Source organism: Symphodus melops, assembly GCF_947650265.1.
Source record: "Symphodus melops genome assembly, chromosome: 10".
NCBI classification, from domain to species: Eukaryota; Metazoa; Chordata; class Actinopteri; order Labriformes; family Labridae; genus Symphodus; species Symphodus melops.
The window spans coordinates 24,182,622-24,198,857 of NC_136700.1; the positions used below are offsets into that span (position 1 = coordinate 24,182,622).

Here is a 16,236-nt window from a genome sequence, read left to right on the forward strand (position 1 = left end):
GGTAAGCACGCGGAAGTTTCACGTGCGCACGAGTCCACACGCCAATTCAAGGACACTTTCTTTACCAGAAACTGAACATCACGCCATTTCTGCTAAAACTTTCGCTGACAGCATACAAATATTCTAGAGTAGTGATGTGTCGGTCGCGAACGTAACGGCTCTAAGACTCGGCTCTTTGAAACAGTCAATGTGTTACACATAAAATAAAGTATTTATTGATTTAAACCTTTTCTCTCCTGTTTTAAGCTGTAAAAACATAGAATGTCTCATGTTCTTGTAGGGCGATAACTCACAAGAAAGTAAAACGCACATGCCACAATATGATTCCTATTCACCTTGTAGTCTGCACATGCCTCATGCAGCCGCAGCGCTCGGTGGTTCTTGTGCGAGCCCAACAGCACACACAGACAGCACACAGGGACTCTCTTCTGTGCAGAAGAGTTTGAGTTCATCACGATGCTCCCTGCACTTCAGAGACAGAAGATCCCCCGTCACCTCCACCACCGTGTGCTCCCTCAGAGCAGACCTCTGCTGGTGCTGCAGGGCGTGGGCCTGACACAGCGAGGCGTCACAGGTGAGACAGGTCTGGATGGCTACAGATGGAGTCTCGATGCAGTGATCGCAGAGGATCGTGAGGAGGATTTGGTCCCCCTGCTCTCTCTGTCTGCTGTTGGCGTCCTGTTAGAGGTGAAGTCCTTCACTCTGGTCTGAAGGTTGCTGTTCACCTGCAGATACTGTCAACATCTTTCATACCACGTGCTGTGTTAATGACTGACAGTATCACAAAGTACTCAAACTTCTTTTTCACAAGACAGGTGAAAAGAAGAGAAATAAGGCAAGAAAACTACTGCACAATGTCTCAGTTTACAAACTCACATAAGGTCTGATCAGACCTATGCAGAGCTGGCTAAACACTGAAGCTACAGTGTCACCCACATGGTGACCGGTGATAGAATATTAGGCCTCTTTCTGCTTACATTCAATGTGCTTACTGCAATAAAGTTTCATCACCCGGTCCAAAGTAAAGGTTTGATATTTACAGTTTGAATGATGTTCATTCACATTTATATTATATCAGTTATTATATCATGTTTTACTCTAAGTGTTTTAATCTAGTTGTTTGAGATTTCAGTTCAGAGGTTAAAGGTATTCTATGACGAGGACTTGCAGAAGTGAGTGCACATTTGATGTTTGATGTGGCCCTTTAAAATAAATCACTCACCACCAAATCAAACATAGGTTTAGTTTAAGGCCCTGAATAGTTAATCACTCATCCACAATGATAGGTTCAGTGGACCTTGATAGATAATCACTCAAATGGTTTGTTGCTTAAAAGGAAATGATGACTAGACTAGACATCTTCCTGTGATAAGAAACATGCCAGGCAGGATGTGTCTTCCCCTACAGAAGGTGAAAGGATTCGGGAGTTTCTGATGCACCAATGAGAGAAGCAGAACCAAACATCAGGAGGCGCACAATCTGGAAAGCTGCCCAATCGGAGGAAGGACACCGCACATTCTCAAATGCATAATTTGCATAGATAATCTCTGTCTAGTGTATAAAAGGGTTCAGGGAAAGATAGTCGTGGTTCAGACTTTGTGAACTGATCCAGCATCTGTCTGTAGTCAGGGACGCGTGGTTTGAACCCAGAGACTCTGAAACTTATATTCTTGATTCATCGGGTTAATAAACTCTGTTAACCTGAAAGAGACGCCTCCAGTCATTCCTCTCATCCCATCAAAAGAATGCGCAGAGATTTGAGGTAATTATTTAAAGGAGTCAGATTTCTATTAACAACATAGGAAAAGGATTATATAGCAACTTTTATCCTTCACCGGCCACATGGCAAAAATCAGACTGCAGTTGACCTGTATTACACACTCGGTGTCAAGTGTGAAATGGAAACAGTCTGCAGGAGTTTGCTTGTAATTTTTGATCATGTAAAGCAACAAAAGTTCCAAACATTGATTTTTCCTTTACTTCCATTTTAGTTTCCTGCTATTAATCCAGGCATCTTTATCTTCTGATTTCTACTAGAATCATATCACAGTTGAACGTTGTGGCACCATGACGACCCTACCTGCAGAGTGAGGTCAGAGGGCAGGAAGATCTGACACTCTGGACAGAAGCAGGGACCCTGGGCAGACTCGTCTGTCTCCCACACAGCCTGGATGCAGGTGAGACAGAAGTCATGTCCACACGGTAGCGTCACAGGATCTGTGAAGAATTCCTGGCAGACGGGACACTTTAAAGATTCCTCCACGGTTACATAAAATAATCACAAGAAATTCAAACAAACATATGCTGTATTTCTAAAAATTCCTTCACAAATGATGGAGACTGATCCAGACTGGGCACCTTCTCTACATCTGGGCCCTATACACAGAAAATACGCAGACAAACAATGCGAGCTCTGAGAGGCAGGGTAAATGCAAACAAGACTTTATTTAATGTTTGGAACAAAATAGAAATTGGAATTGGAACAATGATGTTGAGAACAATCATTTTTTAAGAATATGGACAACTCAATGGATTCTCTCATGTGTGAACTGCCAGGTGGCGTTTTAGAGTTTCATTTTGTGTAAGAGTCAATATCACCAAAAGGTGCCTTTGAGACCTCCCCATTTCCCCCACAAAAAGCTGAGATTTCCCATTGAACTTCATATTCATTGCATTAAGTATATGTTATTGTAACCCAGGTGGAAAACCTGCATTTATTTATTTATTTCTTTTATAATGTTGTGCGTTGTACGTCGCGCCGTCACGCCCTCCTAATTACAAATAGATACCCAGCTGCGGCTGGAAAAGTTGCTGCAGGTACGCATCGTTTAATTCGCTTGATATTAACTCAATATCTCAAACTAAAACACCATAAATATCAAACTGTAGGAGCCGACTACCGCCGCCGAGCATGTGAAACAGAGCCGTGACTGATTGAACCGCGGAATTGGTGAGTCGTGCTATTGCCATGCATTTAATGGGTTAGCTTAGCCTCGTTGCTGCTATCGGCTATTTGTTTGGTGCAGTTAACGGCATCTTCTATGCCTGGTCTTTAAGTGTGATCTACTGAATGAGCCACTAGCATTGTAACTTGGTTTTATGACTGTATTCTGGTGACTGATAAATTGAAGTGAATTGATGTTGGTGTTTAGCATCTTATGCATTTTAGCACAGTCCAGTTAGCCACTGGGCTGCAAGGCACTTTATTTTGTGGATGCTGGTTGATGGATTTATTATATTGTACAATGAGAAGTATTGAAAAGAAATACTGCTAATTATAATTCAACTTGTATTATAAGCTTTCGTATTTCTGTATGAGTTTTGATAGTGTGCACACCTGATTTGTAAATCGACCTGTTTTTAATACAGGCCAAGTCGATGGCGAGCTAGAACCAAATCTTTGCACAAGGCCCAAAGATTGTGCTGAACCTAACCGACTGAACCTCCACTGCTCAGGCCGGGCTGGTAGGAGGCTCTTTTGTGCAGCCACCCTCTTCCTGCTTCTTGGTTTGTCCCCCTCGCAGCTCACCAACGGCCCACAACTCACTTCATTCACTCACTCACATATGGACTTTTCCCTCATTGGACACTCAGTCGTGGAGCCGTTGAGCTGTGGTAGCGCTTACCATACAGGCCAAATCTTGAACTCTTTTTTTGGGGGGTATTTTTGTGGACCAGCCTCTGTGCCATAATTATTCATCAATGTTTACATATTTACTTGTACATACTGTTTGACGAATGGCCATTCGTATTCTTATTTTTGTATTGCTTAATGTTGTTCACAATTATAATATATATCACTAAAAAGCTAACCTGTGTTCAGTGTTTTCCTCTCCACTCCTAGAGACAAACCTAGCCTTCTGAACCTAGCCCAAATAATAGTCTGCTATCTGTTAGTACTTAAACCGTATTCTTATAAATTAATAGTTAGCATACATGTTACATTATGCTGTTAGAAATGCACATTGGTCAAGCTCCCACACTTTTTTTTAAATTAATTACAAGCAGACAATTTACATGCAAACCGCAAGATATGTCCACCCTGTCATGGACAATTTTAAAGCAGAGTAAATACATTGTAATGACATAGTGATTATAAAATGTACATTTTCAGAAAGGTATTTAGTCACTTTCTCAACAATATCTTTTAGTTATTGGGAAAAGTATTTGGATAAGAATGAAATTATGGCTATTAACCTGGTGGTGGCGTCCATTATGATGGCGCTTGACGAAAGCAACCAGGTACTACACACCAAGGGAAACACAAACTTAAAGCCAACTTCTTTGACAAGAAGTGAGAACACTCTCAAACTCCTAACATATATCATGGCAGAGGAATTGTTTGTCCCTGCCTTAAAAATAGGATAAAGAGCTGAAACATCCAAGTCAGCCCGTAGTAGAGCCAATGTCAGTGGTCCTTGACCTCTTTTTTTAAATGTGACATTTTAGAACGACATAGAAGGGTAACAGAATAATATTTTAGCATTTCAGAGAAAAACCTACTAATTTCTGTGTCCCCCTGGAGGAGGAATCACACCAGCACCCCAAGCTGGAGTCGACGTTGACGGGGGAGAATGGTTCACAGGGTCCAGCCACGACATCGCAGAGGAGTCTGACGTCAGAGACGCTTTGTGAATGTAAAGTCCAGATAATTTGAAGAAAACAGTGTTATATAATTATCATGTATAATGTTATATATGTAATATAACTATATATAATTATATATATATAATATATAATGTTAAATAATTTTCCTCCATGTCTATTTTAAGTTTTTTTGTGGTTCTTTTTACTTATTACTCTTTTTGTTTATTATTAAACTTTTTATGTGCTGCCCTCCCTGCTGCACTCACCTCTAAAAAAAATGTGCTTCTGTCACCCCAGGTCAGTACGGCTGACAAACTTTAAACCACAAGTTTGCCTCAAAATGCAGATTTTGCGAAGACAGTCGGAAACCCCTCTAATAGGGCCACATCTGACAGCACTTACTCTCAAAGCCCTGCTAAGTGCCGTGTGCATTATTGCTTTAAAAATGTTTTTAATAATAATAATAATGGATGCTGGTTGGAGGGGCCCCCAATGAATGTTTGCCTAGGGCCCCAACAGACCCTAGAAGGGCCCCTGTCTCCCCATCAGTGTTGAGCTGACCTGAATTAAACTGTATTAAATTACTATTCCTGAATTGTACTTTTTCCACCTCAGACTCTTGATGTAGCTTCAAAAGCAGCAGAGACGCTTGAAGGTGTGAAGCCTGTGAAGACACAGAGCTTTGGGGAGGATTCCCTGAAAACATTTAAATTCTTCAAACGACCTCTGCCTGAGCACATGCATTCAAATGAAACAAGTGCATAGACCACGTTTCAGTGAAGGAATGTAAAATCCCGAGATGTAACAACGACCCGGCATGTCAAAAAAAAGAGAGAAAAAGGAAGCAGACTCAATGTCACTTTATTGTCCCCTCCTTAATACTCCAAGCCTCTCATCATCACCATAGACTCCAACAGGAGGCGTTCTGTACTACTCTCAGCTTCTACAGCTCTTTGAAATTACAGTATGTTTAGAGTTCATGCCTGTGCTGACCACCAAATACTCATCTTAAGTATTCAAATGTCCATGAAACATGTGTTCACTTACAACTGACATGAAGTCCGTTGAGAATGGTGAGCATTAACTTTAGCGTCAGAGCCTGAATGTTGGGCTATCTTATTTTATTATCATCGAGCAACTGGAATTTGACTGTTAAAATGAGGAAATGTGGCATCTGCAATTAGGCCAATTAAAGTGATTAATTTCTGATCCAAATTTGAATCTGCACCCTGAAAAGAACGGATCATTAAAGACTATTTTTAACATCCAGTGCCATGATCTGCACATCTGCCTGTGAAGCTTGAAGAGAGGCTTGGAGACACTTCAAGTCAACTCCAGCTCTTTGGAAAGCAGGGCTTGCTGCGCACAGAGGCCCATTTTCTTTCTTTTCTGTGCTTATCAGCAGGACAGAGACAACACAGATATGAAGCTTGCTTTTTTTTATTTCTTGTACTTTATTGTCTAAGTAAGTGGTGAGTAAGTAAAGTTGATTTATATAGCACCTTTCAAGAAGAGACGTCACAAAGTGCTTCACAATAAAGAAATGAGCAGAGATGTAACAAACAGACAGTTACATATAATCTAGACGGATCAAACATAGTCTGAACAGAGCTTTTTAAAAAGTGTTCGTAGAGTTCATTACGGCTCTCGGATCCAGTGGAAGACGGTTGCAAAATGTAGGTGCCACAACCTCAAAGGAACAGTCTCCTTTTGTCTACAGACTCTAATCAGAGGACCACCGGGACGTGCTGGTGTTATACGGCCTCAGCAGCTCAGCGATGTAAGCTGCAGCTCAGATGTGCAAGGCTCTAAACTCAAGCTAAATAAAGAATAAAAAAATAAATAAATACATCCTCACATTGGGAAATTCAGCCTATCACTATTTCTAGTGTATGTTAAACAATAAATGTGAGAGCTGAAAAGGAAATCTGGTTTGACACTCATTTTTGCTCATACATTGAAGTTGTAGTGATAAATATGTGAGAGGTCACTTTCTAAAAGCAATCTCTAATTTTCTCTACAAAGGCTGCAGCTGATTTTTTTTTTCTTTGAGTGTTCATTCTGTGGCTGTCAGCTGTCTCACCTGTTGGTAAGTTGACTGACGTTCAGCCATTTCACCGGCTGTCTGTGTACTGTGACATCCTTATAAGATCTAAATCCTTCCAGTTGAAAATCAGCCAGCTGCTGACAGGAAGTGCTGCAGCAGTGCGATCCATCTGTCTCCTCAGTTTAGTTACATTTGTGGCAGAGCTCTTACAGGCTACGTTTCTGAGATTTTCTTGTCCGGATGCCTGATTGTGCTGCCCATCTTTTGTTAAATCCTGCACTAAAAGGCTATGAGTCCACAAGCATCAAAATTGAATTGAATTAACATTGAGAGCAGGGAGTAAGGACCCTCCTAAAAGGTAAATCTTGACATTCCCAGAATACAATGACAAAAGGCGAGGTCACAAAAAGGAAAAAAAAACTCCTATAACGTAACATTGTTAGGGAACTTACAGCTGTTGCATGTAATGTGAAATGAATGGTGGCAATTGTCATCTGATAGATCTCTCTCTCGCTCTAAGTGAGAGCTACACAGTTCTGGAAAGCAATGGTGCTCAACCAGTGTGTTGGGACCAAGAGGTGGGTCGTGGAAGTTATTTTTAGTGGGTCATAACTGTGTGCCTGAACGTGTCGCAAAACACTTTTTAATCCTGTTAGTTTTGTCCAGTTTTTTTGCGTCTTTCATGTTTCTTACAGAGGTCCAAAATGCAACATTTTCCTGAGATAAACCTGATTGCCAGAAAAATGTAAGGTCGTAATTTTTCACTAAGGAGCTGGTGGCCCAAGACAGTGGCTGGCTTATGAGATACTTCATATAGCCAAGTGCAATCATGCAGGAGCTCTGTGCTGAACTTGGTTCAGCTTTGGAGAGGGATACTGTGAGCTTTTCAGTCAGATACAGTGTAAGCCATCATTTAATATAAAAGCTGTGCTGTCTTTATTAAATGAGGTCCCTGCTCTTTCTGTTCAACATATATTCTTCATGCGCACAGTCAGTCTTCATCTCCTCTCTGGCCTCATCTCGGTTTTTTTGTAACATGCAAGGCAAGTTTATTGATATAGCGCTGTTCAGACACAAGGCAATGCCCAGTGCTTTACAAACAGAAATACTTCAAAACAAAGCTGTTGTAGTGTCCTCACATCCAGCTTTTTCGGTTGAAATGCTCTCCCCTTCTTTGCCCAGTCTTAAGTGCTGCCAGGCACTATTACTAATGAGCGAACACCCAGAGACTCCCACGTTATAAAACACAACCCTTACTGAGCTTCCTCGTGTGACGCAGACCTCTCCAGTGGCAGTCAAGCTTTGTGTCAGAGCTCTTTTGTATTATTACTCACTCACCAAAGGGAAATGTATTTAGCAAATTACACAAGCAGGATCATGTCTTCATTTACATTTGTAATTCAGGAGGTAAACATTGGCTAAAGCTTTGTCGATGGATTCTTCTAGAAAATGTAATAAGGGTTTATTATTGTCTTCATGAATTCATTGTCCTTACAGGAGAGGATTAAAGTGATTGAAGTGCTCTGGGCTTTGCTATGGTTTTCTAAATCTCATTACTTCATTTCTGTTGTTTGAGGCTTGTGTTACTGTGTCTTTCTTCCAGCTCACACTTCTTCTTCTTTGCTGCTTTTTTTAAGGAAACCTCAGTTAGGTTTGTGGATAATTTATTTGAAAAGAATACCACAGGACGTGTCTGTCTTTTTTCAGTGATTCTGTTATCTTTAAATTGTGATTTCCTCCAAAAATTACTTAAAATCTCCACATATGTGAGGTCCATTTCTGGAGCGCGCCACTACCCTCTGCTTTGTTTTAAATACGCTAACGGAGTACGCTGCAGGCATGTGTCAGGGTAGAAAGAATATGACAACCCAGACAGGAAACCACACAAGTAAACGCACACAGCGTCTGGTAAATGTAAAATTAAAACGCAATTTACGGATTCAGGAAAGTCAAAACAGGCACCAAACGAAGAGCAAACCAACCTCAGAAAGAAAAAGCAATGTTTTTCTGTTTATTCCGATGTGATCTTAAAGTTCTCCTTTTAAAATGTGGACAAATCAAAATGGATCCAGTTGGGCAGGGGCGGACGATGTGGGAAATATTTTTTTTTACGGTATATATTCTCAGTACTCAGAACAGTAGTTCATGTTTTTAATTTAAGTTTGTGCCTTTACAGATTCTGAGTTGTCTCTGAAACAAGCGTTAACGTCACTGCCATGTTGAAGATATTTAGCTGAAATGTTTTATTTCTTCAAATCATTTTTGAGCAATGAACCTGAGTTCCCTTACTAACTTTCTTATGCCTTTTCTTATTCAACAGAACAGGACAGAGAAGGAAACCAGGGATATAGACAGAGTGAGGATGACGTGGGAAAGGAGCCACAGGCAGGACTTGAACCAAGGTTCAGTCCGCATGGTGGACTACAGCCTCCCACATGGGGCGCCAAATAAACACAAGGCCATCTGTACCCTGGGAGGAAGATTTTCTTTCCTTGAAGAAACAATCTAAGTTGATGTATTTTCTGTGAATTCTGGTTTAAATTAGCTGTCTATTAAGATATATCATGTTGTTGGGTTTAAACATGTTTAAAGATGCTCTGTTATATTTAATTATTTTTAGGGATAACAAGTCCTCCAGACGTCATCATGTATTCATATCTATGATGCAAAACACCATTTGGACAGAGTATTGTACATTTGACATTTACTGTGTTGAGTTACAGTTGTAGGGTTTCTCTTCATTATTCATGCTGATCTATATTCCTCATAGGGCCAGATGAGAGTTTTTGGCGCCGGGCTGTTTGCTCATTTTGTAGACAAATGTGAATCATTTTATGTATCAAACAGAACTGTTTGGATTGGGTTTCTATCCTGGGAAAAGTACTGAGACCAACTGTTTTAGTTATTTGAATAATTTTGAATAATAATCTCTGAAGCCACTGGATAATACTCTGATGTCGTGTTTGAGCACAGTGAGATTCCCACTAACACAAAGGGTGGCACTTAAAGAGAGAAGTTCTTCTTAAACGATATGAAGTGTTTCATCATCACATTTTTTATTTGAGCTGGATAAACTTTGTTTTCAGTTCTGATATACAAGAGTCTACGTTAAGCAGCTGAGTTTTATTTATAACTCTAGAATTACAGAGAACAATACATGAATTAATTTTCAGAACACAATACATTTAGTAATTTTCAGAAAACAATACATTCGTCCAATTCACAGCTGATTGTTTGTAAAACTGTGACTACTACAACACCTGGAAATGATCAACAAATCATGCTCCACTGAGACAACAGATGGGTTCAGTTTGATTTGTCACAGTTCAGAGACGATCGTTTCATGGGTAGCTCTGTGTGTGTGTGTGAGTGTGTGTGTTTATCTGCTTGTCTCAGATGCTGCTGCATAATACCGGTCAGATGTAAAAATGAAATTGCAAATACAGGAAAATAAGATGGTTAAAGGTCACATATTCTCTTCCTTTTCAACAAGTCTCAGAGCTCCTCAAAACGTCCGTGAAGTGTGTTGTTGTAAATCCACTCTGATCCTGTATCTGATCATGTCTATAAACGCCTCGATTTCAGCTCTGCTCAGAACAGGCTGTTTCTGTGTCTGTAGCTTTAAATATGTAAATGAGCTGTGTCTGACCACGCCCCCTCTCTGGAAGGGCCTGGATGTCTTAGGCTTTCTCACTCCATGTCCTATTGTTTACGGTGAGAAGGCAGACTCAGAGGGCAGAACAAACACCTAGCTGTGGGAGTGTCACCCACCTGGGGGAGGGGCTACTGCCCTTTGTGATGTCATGAAGGAAAAATCTCCAAATGGCCTGTTTGAGCACACATTTTCTGAAAAATGGAGCAGGCAGAAGACGGAGAGGATGGACTTTTCTCATCAATGGGGGGTTTGTAGACAGATTAGAGACAAATATTTGTGTTAAAAAAACATAATATGGGACATTTAACAGTTGATCAATAAATCGGGTTGCTGGCAGTTTTGTGGCAATACAAAACATTTACTTAATGAATTGTTAAACTGTTATAGTGCAGGTTTGAAATCGATTTGTTGTGGTGAGATTTCACAGGTGTAACCTTTCTCCTCATGATCATAAATAATAGAATATGTATTGCTTTATATGTACGTGTCATGTTGAACTGTGTTTGTCGAGTGTGTTTAAGCTTTCGATCCTGTTCTAACACTGTTATCGCTGTCCTCTGTCACTGTGCTCAGCCAGTAGAAACAGCCACAACATTCTGATTAGATACTGTTCATGAGTTGGCCACTGGTCTGTGAGGAGATAATTGCTTCCCTGATGAAACCAGGGGGTTGTGGGTAATCGGATAAGTTTAATCAAAAGGCTTGAAAAGCTAAACACCCAATTACATGCCAAGTTCTCACTGTATTGATGTCATTTAGGTAATATGAGATTGCATACTGAATAACAAGATGCTTCAGCGATGGTGGATACAAAGATGTTGCATACAGAGATGCTGGATATACTATAGATATGTTGCATACAGAGATGTTGGATACAGAGAAGCTGGTTAAAGAAGCGTTTGTTTCAGCGCAGCATCAACACCATCAACTGTCTTGTGACGCAGAATAATACCGAACAGAATGGTTTGTTGCACTCATCTTAAACAGAGGCCTCTTCTTTTGATCAGTAATGAATGGGTGACAGTAGTTACTTCTGATGGTCACTTTACAAAGAAGCGTCTACCATCAGTGTGTTGATGAGATTGAATGTGTGTGACCCGCTGTATAAATGCGCTTTGAGTCCAGCTTTGTAAATGAGCCTCTGCTAGAAACCTGTATGTTGGGCATCTACTTAGCATTTTACTCATGAGGCAATGTTCTGCAAGTGTCCTTGTGAAATAAAAATGTCAAATAAGTAATAAAAAGTTTAAAGCCTTCTCATAGTCATTTAAAACCTACAGTAAAATAATTGCATAAATACAGTTGCAGTCTAATAACTGCTTTTATTTTTCCTGAAGGTTCAGAATGAAACCAGACATTCAGCCACACTTAAATCTCTCTGAGATTTGCTTACACAACAGTAGACATCACAACAAGACAGGTTTTTTTTTGTTTACATCCACATTTAATGACTTGTTGTTTTTTTATGTCCATGTTTCGTGACTTTCATCATCTCCATTCTTCATTTCAAAGTTGTTTTTTATGGAGTCTGGCTGTGAGTGCTGTCTGAGAAATCATTTAGAGTCAGTCAGTGAGACCAAGCTCTGTGGGAAGCCTTCAGTATGACACCAGTCTGTGGACCATGAAATAAATGTACACAAGTTAAACATAAAGTGATGAAAACTTCTGCAACTCAGTGCCGGTGCCGTTTGTTTATGCAGACTGTGTTGATGCATATATTATAAATGGTTGTTAACCTTACTTCTCTCATGTTGCAAACTTACTGTGCTCTGTTGGCTTATCTGCATTTAAAGATGCTAAAAGAGTACAAAGAGGACCGATGGAGCCAATCCAAGACAGATCGGGCACCTAAAATATTCTCAGCTCGCACAGTTTCGCTTTGAGGACATATGACAACGTTAAAAAAAGGATGCAACCGCTTATATTATATATTATACTATATAATTATAATTTATATTAGCTGGCTCTTACAATAGGAAATAAAAGGCCAGGTTTATTTCATTTAACTTTTATTTACCTTTATTATAGGGAGAATAAAAAATCACTGAAATTAAAAATCTCTTTTTTAAGAGTGTCCTGGTTTACAGAACAGGTCTCAGAACTTAAAAAAGCAGAACCTCACCTATACTTTATCTAGTTGCCAATTTAGCTGTCAAACTTCCGTAGCTATGAGAGTAAACTGCTGTGTAAACAGCAGTGATTGTGTACCATTGTCATCCCCCTCCACCTGGTCAGGGGAGAGCTCAGAGAGTCAGGGAGGGAGCAGTGTGCATGGACCCATACCGATGTGTATTTATTATTTCCCGTGGTTGTCCTGGTCCTCAGGGAGTTACTGAGAGATCATCGGCAGTGTGTTGATGTTATTCTGCATCTGTTGCACTCTGAGTCAACAGCTGCTTGACTTGCTAAAAGCCTTTTATTTAGCTGAATACCCCCCACAATTCCCACATGCAAACTAACAAGGGCACACAGAGAATACTGCACTGGTGGAAATACAGTATGAGCTCCTCTCTCTGTTTCAGTGTGTGAGTCCAGTCTCAGATTCCCCATGGCTGCAGATGAGCATGCGTGATAAGCACAGCTGAGAAGCAAAGCAGCTGTTTATGTGGCATACTATGCACACTGCTGAATCCAGTTATTTGTTAAAGTGTGAAAGAACATGTTACATTTCTTACTAAACACAGCTGAGACATGATACAGATTGCCAGTGTGACCACGCCCTGAGTGGTCTGTTGCAGCTTGTAAACACATCGGCCTGAAAAGCGCACACTACCCGAGCAATAACAACTTTACAACCAAATGTATTGTTATAGCTGGATAATTCAGGAGTTACAAGTCAGCGTGTTCTTTTATTATTAAAGGTTTGTTGTTAAGTCAGGCAGGTGGAGTTTGCTGTCTGTTTGCAGGTCAGGATGTCCAGATGTGGTGTTGGGTCCAGACCAGGGTTGGGCCCCAGGAGTTCATTCATTATTTCTGAAGCAGTTCCACTGCCCGCTTCCATCGCTGCAACACCAGTTGCTTTGACCTGATAACTGCTCTCATATCTGGCAAACCGAGGCACGCCCAAAATGATTGCGTTGGGGAGCCTTAAAACCACCTGCAGTACCTTCTCTGGCCAAAACAAATCCAGAGCATTCAGGAGCAGAATCTAAAGTTAGAAGGAGGACATACTGGCTGCTGCTTTGTTGTCAGAGAAGCTTCAACACAGCAGGTTTCCTTCATGTCTGATCACAGAGGAAGAGAACTGTATCATTTAATACAGATTAGTTCTTTAAAGGTAGAGTTGATAAGTCTCCCAATGCTCAGTCAACTCCCACCTCCTCCCCTCTGTGCTCCCTCAATAGCAACGTGATTGGTTCATCAGATTGGTACCTTGTGGCGGACATTGGTCAAAGTTTTCACATTCACATGTTTTCTTTTTCAGAGCACATCAGTTATTAATTTCTGTCAGGACTTTCAACCAAAACCTAAAGGAGAAAACCAAACCTGCCTTTAAGTGTATGTGGGAGAGTATCTTTAATGCTATTTTTTGTTCTATGAGTTGATGTCAGATTGAATTTTTTCAGAAATAACGAGGGTCACAAATCTGTTCTGGCAAAACGTCCCAGTGCTAATAAGTTTTGGCTCTTGTGTTGGTCTTTTTGTTGTCGTGAGCCAACACTGATGGAAGCTCAGTCTTTATGTTCATGATGCCAACTAAGTTTCTAAATCTACTCTCTCCTCAGTGAATAACTTATAATACATTTGAACTTATTAACCCATTGAAATATTAGGTCCTAAATCACTTAAATTAAAAGTCTGTGCTCATAGTTATGACGCTCAAACACAGTCCAATCATGCCCTGAATTTCCCTCGGGATCAATAAAGTATCTATCTATCTATCTATCTATCAACAAGGCTGCAAGACACTGCTGTGTCTTAGTATAACTAAATATTAGATATATATATTATTTAAATCCTCAAAAGATAAAGTATATTAAAATAACTACTTAACTATTGGACAGCTCAGTAAATGGTGTCCCACCTGTGTATTCTTTTTATAAATGAGGCTCCCTGCTGCTCTCTGTAAGACTCTTCTGTGCAGCAGACAGAAAGGCATGAACGATGATGTGAAGGCCTTGTTATTCTCCGACTGTCAATCACAGCACAAAGGAATCCAACCATGGCCTGATTCAGGCTGGTTTCAATCAGCCCTTGGTCAGGGTCCAATTTTGCCTTGCGAATGTGGGATTTTTTGGCTGAACTTGACTCATTAATTATGAATGAAAACAGCAAGTGGTTGGGATTGAAAGTCCACATCAGTGCTTCTCCGGTGATTTTGGACTGTTTCAATGAAAAGTAGTGAACTTGTTTTTGCCCTGACCTTGAAATAAGGACGTCACAACTTCAAACGGAGGATGTCATCAGGTAGCACATGGTACATTACATCAAAAAGAGTGTCAATTACAGATCTCTGCACAGAATAAAACCAACATGGCTGCTGTCAGTTTTCTTTTAAAACTTCCTCAAAAGATGCATTATAATGATTTGGGTTTAGAGGAAGCATGTGCAGCATTTTTCACAGAAAACAACAGAACTCCACTCTCCTGTGTAAATGTCTCTCTTTGTCCTGACCGTCTACAATGAGTGAGAAGCGTGAGTCCCACCAGCTGTACGCTTTTCACAGCCGTGTTTATATCATGTACTGTATACATGGACGGTCTTTAGATCACGATCATTCTGTGTTTGAGCAAACTAAAGCGTGCTAACATTAGCCTGCTAACAAATCAATGCAAGCTTAATGGTGCTTAATTATGGTGTGTCTGGAGAGGGGTTGGAGGTGTGTCGCTGGAGGAGAGCGGAGGCTTCAGTATGCCGGAGGTGTCGTCGAACACCAGTTTGTTTTGGTTTTTAAATGCCGGTGCTCAAGGGCGACATCTTCTGGATCAAAAAGTCGCACATTCTTCCTTCAATTGCAAAGTATTAAATCCCAGAGTAAATGTCTGTAATTATACTCAATAGTATTCTTATGTTTCCATTGTGCCTGGCAACAGTATCATGTAATTAAATGCAGATTTTTGCACAATGTTTTATTTTTAAAAGACTATTCCAATGCCACATAACAATGACTCCAGTTCTAGGCACAAATAACAATGTGTAGCATGAGAATCTGTATTTTACTTCTTACATGAACGATGAAAGAGCTCTCATTATTTTCTCACAGTCTTTAATTACTGAGTATGATCACAGGTCTCTGTTCCACCTCCTCCGTCTTCCTCAAGCGAGGCGGGCTGCAGCTTTCTCTCCACTGATGTTTAAAGAACAGGCTTTTTGAGGGTGAGGGAGGGAAATACATTCAAAAACAACATCATTAAAGGTAAATCTAATTATTTTTAGAATCACAGGAGGGTTCGGGGCAAGGAAAGGGTGTTTGAAAACATCGCCCATTATTTGCTGACGACAATAGAAGCTGGTTATTTATCCTGCATATATGTATGTATGCATATGTCCTGCTGTTTGTCTCTGAGCATAGCGTGTATCAACATACTGTTGTCAGCTGGAGGTGAAGAGCTGCAGTGAAATATAAATATTTGAATGTAAGGCGTGCATGTGTCAATGGGAAGGAGAAGCATAACGATGTGTTTTTGGGACTGTAAAAAACAGCTTAGAGGTTTATCAGAGAGTAAGTTTTCTGGTACAACTGAACCAACTCCCCAGGAGCATGGAGAATGAGCGGCTTGAAGAGGTCAAAAAGCTCCAGCAGAACTTTTTTCTTGATGACCCTGATGAAGGCCACAAGCCCAAAGGAGTCAGTCTGATGAGGTTTGTCAGTGACATATTCACATCAATCTTCCTCTCCTTATCTGTTAAAGCATGCTGCGATAAATGTTGGTTTCAGACAAAGTAAAAAGCTAAAGATCACATTTGAATCATTACACTACGGTCAAGAATGAACATCCGTTTAAGA

At 40.4% G+C, this 16,236-nt stretch overlaps 1 long non-coding RNA gene across 1 annotated transcript in view; it reads left to right on the top strand.

Moving 5' to 3' along the window:
- Positions 1 to 9,581, top strand: part of LOC306830932 — a 43,982-nt gene extending 34,401 nt beyond the window's left edge. The window contains exon 3 of the long non-coding RNA XR_013780037.1: positions 8,955 to 9,581. This is a non-coding gene — a long non-coding RNA (uncharacterized lncRNA). The remainder of the gene's footprint in view (positions 1 to 8,954) is intronic.
- Positions 9,582 to 16,236: the final 6,655 nt, after the last annotated feature.